Below are 11,431 nucleotides of genomic sequence, written 5' to 3' on the forward strand. Positions count from 1 at the left end.
AATAAAAATTCTGTAAAAACGGGAAAACTAAAGTCTACGTAGACGACGTCGCGGGCGGCTGCTAGTGTAATATAAATATCTTGTATGTACGTTTTCCGTAACCAGAAAAGGCTTATCGATGTCATTATTTCAATTACAACCTTTACATAATATTGCTCAGTTCCCTTCAGGGGTCTTATCTTTATTTGATGAATTATGGCCGAAGGAAGTCATTACCAGGTATTTTTGTCGTCGTTTCGTGAAAGTAGGTATCATTAACCCACTTTCGCGAACAATTGTGCAAAAAAATGGAGCTTGTTGCCAAGAAAAATGGGTCAGGAGGTGCAAAAAGATGCTCTCAGTTGAGATAAACAAGTGAGTTAAAAGTGCAGTAAGTATAATACAAAGTTTGAAAACCTTGTTTTTGAGTCGGTTAAAAATAGGTCGTTTATTGCAACATAAACTATATTTTCTTTAGTTTTGTATAGGTGCCGCCAAACAACTTGAACAATTTCGCTACATCTTAGTGCACGATTTTTAGGTCAGTTTAGGTATAATAGTTTTCGCAAAGGCGACGGCGTTTCAGCTTCGACCACCCGACTGGTATAACAGCCAACCAAGTGTCCTCTGTACTGGGTCTACATTCTGTTTAATTTCTAATCTAGCAAATTATGTTCAAGTTGTTTGGCGACGTTTATACTTAATTAAAGTAAAGTAGAGTAAAGTTCGTCTCAAATCTAATTGCAGGTTTAATTCTTTATTTCTAATTTTGTAAAATGTTACAAAGCACAAGGTGTTTTTAAGATACACATTTGTCAAAATAAATAACAAATCTAAAATACTCTCAGAAGCAAAACATAAACTCTGTAAGCTTTAACCAAGAAGTAAAACAACATAAAAATATCAAAAAACCTTCTCTGATTGCTAACAAACATAACGACATTTCCAATCACTCTGAGACCTTGTAATCATCGAAATTTCGTATCAAAGTGGAATCAAAAGATACTAAATCAAAGAACAGTCGTTATTCCACTTATATTTGTAACTCACGTAGTTCAGTGGGTCTGACAGATTACGTGCTATAAATATTAATATCTGGACTGCTAATGTTTTTTTGAGTTTATTGATATAATTCTGACCAACGTGATGCGGTTTTGAAGTACAAAGAGTAATATTTTTGTTCTATGAAGAAATTTTTGAACCGTTTTACAATCGTGTTAAGTTGTTACAACATGGGCGGCAGAGATTCTCGGGCAGAACACCTCAGCCGCCTAAATGCGTGTTGTTATGATGTACATATAAACTTTACTAAAATAACATAACAATCAAGTCTTTTTTTCTTCTGAAAGTGTAAAAAACAGTTACACAGACATACATATCTCTATCCAACTATATAGGCTTAGCCTTTTTTCCAAACTATGTCGGAATCGGCTTCCAGTCTCACCGGATGCAGCTGAATAACAGTGTTTTACATGGAGCGACTTGCTATCTGACCTCCACAACCCAGTTACCTAGGATTTAACACGATACCCTTCGGTAAGACTGGTTGTGAGACTTTCAAGCTTCTGACTACTGTTAACGACTGTCAAAGATCTTCGAAAATGACAGCCGGGACCCACAATTTAACGTGCCTTCCGAAACACGGAAGGTATCTCAGGACGATATCTTTATCCAACTAAAGTGTCTATATTCATCACGTTCTTTAACCATTATTATAATAGGATTAACAGTAAATAAAGTCAAATTTATTACATTATACAATGGTCAACTATATTTCATATTTAAAAGCTAAGTTAGGAAACTAACTTCAAAGAAATATGCGCACGTCCACCTTCATGGAACGCGTTAAAGCACAGACTTCGTGTTAGCGTGGTCTTCCTTTGCATTGCACGATCTTTGAGATCTCACGAGAAATATCTCCGTGAATGTTCATATAAATTGATCAGCATTGTTACACTATTGTATCACGTAATATTTGGCCATTTTTCTATAGCGGCAGACAGAGACCAAAAAACGCCTTTTTCAAACGATATTTAGACCAGCTGGAACTATTTTCAAGAAATTGTAAGTGTAATTATTATTTGTATAAATGATACGGGAAAAAATACTATTAATTATGGTATTTTAGACGGTATAAAAGATATAACATTTTCTCAGGCTGGTTTTCAGCTACTTGGGCCCATCTAGGTTTGTAGATTAAGTATATGAGCAAAATTAAATATCCAAAGAAATATCACACTGCCTTGTAAAAATAACAAATGGTTATCTTTATTTTATTATTAGAACCAAAATCCTCTTATAAAGGGGGAAATAATATATTTACAACAAGTTCTCAAGTTTTTGGTAAGACACTTTTCCTGGTATCGAGGGTTTTCTGAGAAAACTGTATCTTTTACTTCTACCTACTAGGTAACAATACTTGTAAGGCGATTGACGGATTATCTTATAAAAGGGGTATACGCGTTGGCGTACTTCGCGTGGGAAATTCACATGAACGCTTTTCCTACCTTAGAGAAAAATTTTGCAGATCCGTGAATTCAAGGAGAAGTGCGAAACAGACATTGACACAAATCGCGACGTACTAAAGGCCCATCCAGCTGCTTCCATTGATTACAACTATATTAGTGGTAAACTTACGTGCATATGTGAATTTTTGCCAAAATTGTCTATATAAGACATCTCCGTGTGCATCATCGCCAATCAGATTAGGGGTCGAATAGGTCACCATGGTCAAAACTGGTAGCATAGATCATCATCATGAAAGTGAGTAGTTTCAAAATATCTAGTCAAGTGCAATCTTTGGATTTAAGTCTATCAATAGCGACTGCAGCAAAATCGTATTGATCATTAGTGTCATTACTCATTAATTTTAATGAAATTTAGGCTACTTGAAGGCCTAATACCAAGAAATACCTTCAAGTAGCCATGACTAAAAATTAGTTCATTCTTGAAACTTACAAACGTAAAAATAAAAATAAATTTAACCCATTAATGTCCCACTGCTGGGCAAGGGTCTCCTCCCGTAATGAGGGAGAGGTTAGGCCTTGAGTCCACCACGCTGGCCAAGTGCGGGTTGGGGACTTTGCATGCCCTCAATCCATGTATTAAACAAATTTTAGGCATGCAAGGTTTCCTCACGATGTTTTTCCATCACCGTTGGAGCATGTGATAATTATTTCTAATACACACATAACTTCGAAAAGTCATTGGTGTGTTAGCTGGGGTTCGAACCTGCGACCACTTGCGTGGGAGGTGACAACTTATACCACTCGGCTATTTTTATCTAATAATTTAATCGTAAAAATCACAGATATTTGCGTAACGGATAAACAAATTTCCAAAAAATACAGCGAAATAATCAACATAACCTTTTAAAAATCCATCAGAATTCAATGGAAAAACACAACGTCTATAAAAATACAGTATGACGTCATAAATAAACCCCTATTAACCTGAAAAAACACGAGACTTCTTTATAAAAATATCAATCTAATCGTCACAAAGTAAAATTTCAAAGTCAAATCGTGTAAAGTATACAAAATGTATTAGAAATTTCTTAAATTATCCCTTCTGAAATGCTCTTCCGGGAATGCAAATGAATCGAGATGTATTTCTGAAGATCTTAAGGTAATCGGCGTTCTTGGTAATAGAGGGATGACTTCTAATTATTTACCGCCCACGTATGAATTTTATTTGTACCATAGTCTCAGATTACTGTATGTATAGAAACACTAGTGGCGCGTCCCGGCTTCGCAAGATTAAAAACATATTTTAATAAAGTTTTTACAATTTTTACACCTAAAACTTTCTTTTGAATCCTTTCGAAGATCTAAGAATGCATAAGGACAGACAGCGGAAAACGACTTTGTTTAGTACTATGTAGTAATATAACATAATAATATACAAACTCTTCAGCTTTATAATATTAGTATAGAACTAATATTATAAAGCTGAAGAGTTTGTTTGTTTGTTTGTTTGAACGCGCTAATCTCAGGATCTACTGGTCCGATTTGAAAAATTCTTTCAGTGTTAGATAGTCCATTTATCGAGGAAGGCTATAGGCTGTATAACATCACGCTAGGGCCATTAGGAGCGGAGTAGCAATGAGAAATGCTACACAAACGGGGAAACTTATGACCCATTCTCTCTTAGGTGACGCAAGCGAAGTTGCGCGGGGCAGCTAGTTATCTATATTTATAAATCATGAGCTTAATTTTAACCCCGCAAAACCGTTTATCTGTGGAAACTAATATATAAATATCTATTTCCCATGCGACTACATTATGCAACGAGTTAGTCCTATAACGTGCCAACTATGATAGATTGTTTTCTCTCTAAGACTATAGCGAGTAACACGTTATGTCAAAGCAGCAATGTACTTAATAGTGACCATCAATTTGAGGTACACTAGTTGTCAACAGAAATACGTTATAAGCTCTTGCTCTAAACTCTAAAATGATGCCTCCTAACGTGGCAAGTCATCTAAAAAAACTATCACGTTCGTAAGGACGACTACAGAAACAGTTTTTTTTTAAAGAAAACTCGCCGCACTAAGAATTGCTTTTGTACACAAACAACTGTCACAAAATGCAAACAACTATTTATCGATCGCACAAATAATTGTTCTGTGTGGGAATTGAACCCACAACACTCAATCATATTAGCGTTGCGAACTGAAACATTGCGCCACGGAGGCAGTAGAACTATCACGTTTCTAAAGGTAAAACGAAAGAACAGTTGAACCTAACATCCAAAAACATACGGCCCTTAAAAATAAACAGCAACCGTATTCTCATTATAGTAACGGGCCTTAGATCCCAACACAAATAGCAATTCAGACTTTTCCAATACAATACTAAGCCAGAATGAAATGTAGCAAAAAACATCGAATAAATATTACGTAGTTTGTACCCAATACTTTTCTATTTGCTATAAGATTTATTTCAAATTGAATTTGGATTTAGTAACGTTACTACATGATATCCTGTAACGTGGTGTATCAATCAACATTCGATTTAAAATAATCTAATTTTATTTTCTATTGGTATAAAGTTATGGCGCGTTTAATTTGAAAAATATGTTGAAAACGGGTCTTCAACTAAATTTCTTATTAAATTTGCTCGATAGCCTTTACTTAATGTTTTTATATCCAGTACCTCGATTCTGTACCAATATCGACTACCGACAACCGGCTAGCTATCGACATTTGACATTTAGAATGTACTGCCAAAATGTTTCCTACGATACCCGTCAGAGGCGCTGATCAGATTTTCATACAAAATTTCTCGATGACAGGTCAGTTGTCGGTAGTCGACAGTAGTAGAGAATCGAGCTACAGGTAACTTAATAGAGAGCCTTGCATATTTTCTACGACTATTTTTTGGACGTACATTGAATCTAAATTCTACATTCCAGGGCTATATAATAAGTTGTCGGACTATAGTATGTATTGATGAATCATTCTGTTTATTTAACGCCTTCACTACAATCTCATTGCTCGGAGTTTTAAATAGTATTTCTAATATGTATAAAAGAGCTCGTAAGGATTATAGAAATCTATACTAATATTATAAAGCTGAAGAGTTTCTTTGTTTGATTGTTTGTTTGTTTGTTTGTCCGCTAATCTCGGGAACTACTGGTCCGATTTGAAAAATTCTTTCAGTGTTAGATAACCCATTTATCAAGGAAGGTTATAGGCTATACTTATATCATCACGCTACGACCAATAGGAGCAGAGTACCAGCGAAAAATGTTACGAAAACGGGGAAAATTATGATTCTCTTATGTGACGTAAGCGAAGTTGCGCGGGTCAGCTAGTCTTCTATAATACTTGACCGGGCATATATGATGAAGCATTCCTTTTTCAGGAGCAACAAGTGATTAAACGAATTTGTTGAAAATGTTATGCCTTAAACATTTATATGAATGTTTATGAAAACCAACTTTGCGCTGATGGTGAATATGTAATACTTCAGTTTGTTGGAGCTTCCTTGAAATATTTACATATTTTATCACCTTATATGCTCGTTTAAACTCTAAACAATAATTCCATAAACTGTATCTAAGCATTAAATATCATAGAATAATAATAATAAATTATAAGAAATTAATATTTTAAGATATTCACGGAACGTATTGAAATAGGTTTATATATTATTAAATTAGTCACCAAAAATATCCGCCAACAATAATAAAATTAAACCGTGTAAAAAAATTGGGACCATTTAATAGAACACCGAGGTGTCTTTAATCAAAATAATTACTAATTCGATCTTACTCCGGACAGCGTTAATGTCAAACTTGATGGAGGTCTTTGCTAATAAAATGTTTCACAACGTTCTAGAAAGTTCTAATCTTGTTACCAGGAAGAAAATCACATTAATGAGTGATTAACGTTGTTAAATAACCTGCTTCGGTTCGTGGAAACTTTCGACTCACCCCCGGTTTCTGAGGCCCATTCATCGGTAGTTTATCTATTCAATAGCGTTTCAACTCTTATAAAAAAATGCTGTTGAATAGATAAACTACCGCTGAGTGTACTTTGAAACCGTGTATCAGTCGATTATCTCATTGCTAACAAACGTGACTCCTTTCGACTCCGTCAACTGACATACGGTCATATCAAACAGTTATTATACAGCCTTTATAGAGATCAAACATAAAGTTTTTTTGTATGGGCCCCAGTTTACGTCCTTGGAAACTACAAACCGCTATGCTATTATTATTTTAATATGCTGACTTTTGATACTAATTAATAAAAAGTTTAACGTATTCAATTATTTATTTACGCCAAAAATAATTGCGCTGTAGCTCGATTCTCTACTACTGTCGACTACCGACAACCGACCTGTCATCGAAAAATTTTGTATGAAAATCTGATCAGCGCCTCTGACGTGTGTCGTAGGAAACATTTTGGTAGTACATTCTAAATGTCAAATGTCGATAGCTAGCCGGTTGTCGGTAGTCGATATTGGTACAGAATCGAGGTACAGTTGTTTGGATGCCTCGATTTATCTGCAAGTCGTAGAAAACTGAACTATCTTATTACTTTAGCTACCTTTTATATATGACATTGCAACTGCATCACTCGTAAATTCCACTGAGACCTTAGAAGTAACTTCATATAAACAAGACAAAAGCCTTGACCCTGCAGGAATAAAACCCTTCATTTACAAACAAGGTAGAACTATGGCAGCTATGTCAAATTTTTGGTTCTAATTCCAGATTCAGCGAATAATGATGAGCGTTAACATCGTAGTATGCAAATTGAGTCAGTAGCGTCGACGAATATATTAAGAGTGAAGTTGATTGTTTTAGTTAGTGGTAATAGGAAGAATTTATTACTTCTAAGTTATTGTTTATTGAAATTCATGTTTCTGTTGTTCTTCTTATAAGTTGCATTAATTGTCTTAGCGATAGCGGACAATAGTTTTGGAAATCAAAACATTATTTCTAAGTTTGGTTATATAATAATATGATTAATTAATTTTATTAGCAGTATGGCTTCCAGTAGAAAGCTAAAGCACATTAGATTCGAAATATTTGGTTATTTTAGGTTAACTGACTTGAAAACAATAATTTATTATCATAATCTAATTTCTGTGCTACAGCTGCACTAAACTTTAGTTTATAAAATTTCTAAATCAAAACGTAGATCGTTATCAATTTTGAATTTTAGTGCAAGCAGTTCTTTTAAAATAATAGAGCCATTTAAACGTCTAAAGAACTATCTACATTATGCCAGAAGCAGTCTCAATTTGAAATGCAAGTAGCTACTTGATAAACGACTGCTGTAGCAAGCAAATGGCTCATCTACTTAGCATTTTATTCAATAGCTGTATCTCGTAGTTTTACCCGAGTTTATAAGGCGCTCATAGCTAGTTGTGCTCACCGGTTCTGTGGATAAAGCAAACGTTGGCGCGGTCATTCTGTAGATGGGTGACCGCATAGTGACATTTGAACTGAGCGTCTCCGTGCTTTGGAGGGCACGTAAAAAGTCAGTCCCGGTTGTTTTCAATTAAGATAACAGTCGTTAAGCCATGTCAAAGGCCCTTCGGGCGGCTTGAACAACTTTGACACTAGGTTGACCACTAACCATACGATAGATAGATAAACACGAGTTTATAGCTGTTACTCTTTACGCTAATAAATTTTGAAATGGTTCATTCCAAAATCACTGACAAAGACAAAACAATACATGCATACATACAGTAATGCCTTTTTCCTATTGTGGTAGGCAGAAACCAAAGAACGCCAATTGGTGTGTTTGTACTTGTGTTGTGTTGTTGTGTTTTTACAAACTTGCCTTGCCTTATTCACTTCGATACTTCTTGTCATACAGGACTAGGTAACTCAAACACATGTATACTTATCGGAGCTCACATAGCGTTTATAAGTAAGACGAATAATGACTATCAACACAATACACAATCTTAACAATTTTGAATGACGTTTGAAAAATCCGCTCTTAAAGTACTAGAAAGAAGGAAAGTACATATTAGGTCGGGGAAAAAGTCTTTTCGCATTATAGTATGTATGAACTTGTAATAATCTTTTCTCTGCACAAAAAAACTCGATATTTGGGTACCTCACGAGCTCAGCTTGCGCTTGAGCAGCTTGTGATTCTTGAAGCCAAAGAGTTTTTATTACAAGTTCATACATACTATAATGCGAAAAGACTTTTCCTCGACCTAATAAAAACCTCCAGCCAAAACGAAATACAGGAAAAACTTCGGTACGTCCCTGTAAAGATAAAGAAACAGGATTAACAAGGTCTGCTTATCTTTTAACCCTCAAGTTATTTATCTTTGTGACCGCGACAACTTACCCACTAAGATGTGGGCTGTAGGGCTGATAGAGATAATGTAGGTATTTTTTACCGAGGTTAGTTATTTATTTGGTGATTATTAATTATCCTTCGCTATCTAGAATAGTGTAAAAATAAATGAATAAGGCCCGTTTGACTTATTCATTTTTTACTATGCCACTCGCACTTATATAATAAAAATATAAAACTATTTCACTTTCGTTTGCGCGTTGAATAGAATTAAGAAAAATTGATTTTATATTTCACTCCGGGACTCATTAAAATTTGTTCAGCAGTTAAGTTCAAGAACACGTTTAAGACAGACTTAAGCTTGTATTAAAAAAAAAAAAAAAAAAAGTAAATATGAATACTTAATTCAGTCCGCAACTTCGGCCACGCAAAATGATTTCATGACGTGAAAAGTATCCTATAAGTTAATCTCAGTTTATAAGCGACCAGCGTACCAAATTTCATTTAAATCGGTCCTGGTGCTTTTTCGTGAAAGAGTACCAACATGCATAGATCCACATACATCCACCCATAGTCACCTACAAACTTACTGTCCTACGGCTAGGCAAGGGTCTCCTCTCAATAAGGGAGGGGCTAGGCTGTGAGTCCACTATGCTTTAATATTTGTAAGAGAAAGAAAGAAAGAAGAAAGTTCATTTAGTAAAACCAGCACAGAGACACATAAGAAAGATACATAGTACAACTCGATATAAAATGGTTGAGGTTGTACCAACGGCTGTACCAAAAAAGTTATCTAAAATTGTACCGATACAATTATTAAAAAGAAACTTGTTTCAACACAAATCCGGCTAGTCGATAGCGTCCCAATACGTTTTTTTGTAAGTTTCCACATTCGATACAAAAATGGGATTCACAATTTTTCACGCATGAATAGTTAAAGGAAAGAATATTCGGTGCATATTTCCCAACCCTATTCGTTCACAAAATAGTGGGGCGAAATGTCCATTTGTCTGCCGTAGTTAAGTCCCGCAAGACGTCATAATGATAACGTGTTTATAAATGGTAAGACTTCTTTAGCCGTTTGCACTTCATCAAATCTGAAAAAGGTATATACTTAGTTTAAGTTGATATTGTTTTGTGTTTATTTTGGAAATGTTTCTTTTTGTAGGGCTAATTACTAATGTGTAGCATTGCATTTTTATTATGAACTAGGTTCATCCCGCGACTTCGCTTGTATCTTTTTTTGTGTACAAAGCGACGTTAGGGTCACAGTAGCTGGTTGCTTGTTTCTGTCGCGGCGTGAACCGCTGTCTCTACACTGCAAAGATTGTTATGAAGAGATCAAGTTTGCACAATATTATAATAAATACGAAAATATATCTCTGTCTTTATCATATTTAAAGCAATTATAATGGCAAGTAGATAGTGTAAAACCCGATATAAAAATCCTTTTCTAATAGCTGAATTGGTTGTTGAAAGTTCAAACGTGAATACAGCTGCGCAATTCGGTTATTTATTTAATATAACCAAACAGAATTACTTGATGAGTCATTAGAAGGTTTACAACAACTTAGATCCGATTTATGACGCTAATTTTGTACACAAAATATCAATTAACCTTCTACGCCACAGAAGTCATATCAGATAGCAAACCATTGTCAACTCTAATCGTTTAGACTTAAGGTATACACTTTTAAAAGACTAGTAATACAGTTTCGCTGTTCTAGTAATAAGTTGCTGTAAAGTCGTTTCAATTGAGTCTCAGTCAAAACAATAGTTTCCTTATTTTCAACACAATTAGCTTTAGAAAATAGAATTAAACTGTTTTGTAGCCTAGGGTTCGTATTTCCTTTATCACTTATTTTTATTCTTCCAATTCAAGTAACAAGACCGAGGCGGGGCATAAGCTTGAATTGTATAAGACAACGAACTTAGCCGAACACTTTTGTAATTTGTCTAAAAACCTATTTACTCTTAGCAGTTTAGGTTCAAATAAATAACTATTAGCAGAAACATTCACTTTCGATTGATACATTGGCTGCCTCCGTGGCGCAGTTGTTTAAGGCACCACGCCGCTACCATTGCGTCGGGAGGTCGTGGGTTCGATTCCCACACGGGACAATTATTTGTGCGATCCACCAATAACTGAATCGGGTCTGGTTGTATCTTATGTCCGTTGTTTGTATGTTTGTAAAAGTCCCCGCGACACAAGAGCAGTTCTTAGTGCGGGAGTTGTCTTTTAAAAGAAACAAATAAAAAATAAAAACCTTTACAACTATCACACATAAACCTTCCTCTTGAATTACTCCATCTATTAAAATAACGCTTCAAAATCCGTTGCGTGTGCTCAAAGATCAAGCATACATGCAGACATACGGACAGACGCGGGAAGTGACTTTGCTTTTTACTATGTAGCGATAGATTAAAAGTAAATCCAACCCCCCTCTTTGCAACCAATTTGACCACTGTAGCTCGATTCTCTACTACTATCGACTACCGACAACCGAACTGTCATCGAGAAATTTAAAAGGGCGTCCTAAAGGGCGTCGTAGGTACTATTTTGGCAGTACATTTTAAATGTCAAACTTTCGATACTCGACAGTACCGACTGTAGAGAATCGCGCTACTGTAACATCCGCGTATTATTTACACAACTTTCCATTAAAAATAAATTGT

The sequence above is a fragment of the Anticarsia gemmatalis genome, chromosome 5, assembly GCF_050436995.1.
Source record: "Anticarsia gemmatalis isolate Benzon Research Colony breed Stoneville strain chromosome 5, ilAntGemm2 primary, whole genome shotgun sequence".
Classification (NCBI taxonomy): Eukaryota; Metazoa; Arthropoda; class Insecta; order Lepidoptera; family Erebidae; genus Anticarsia; species Anticarsia gemmatalis.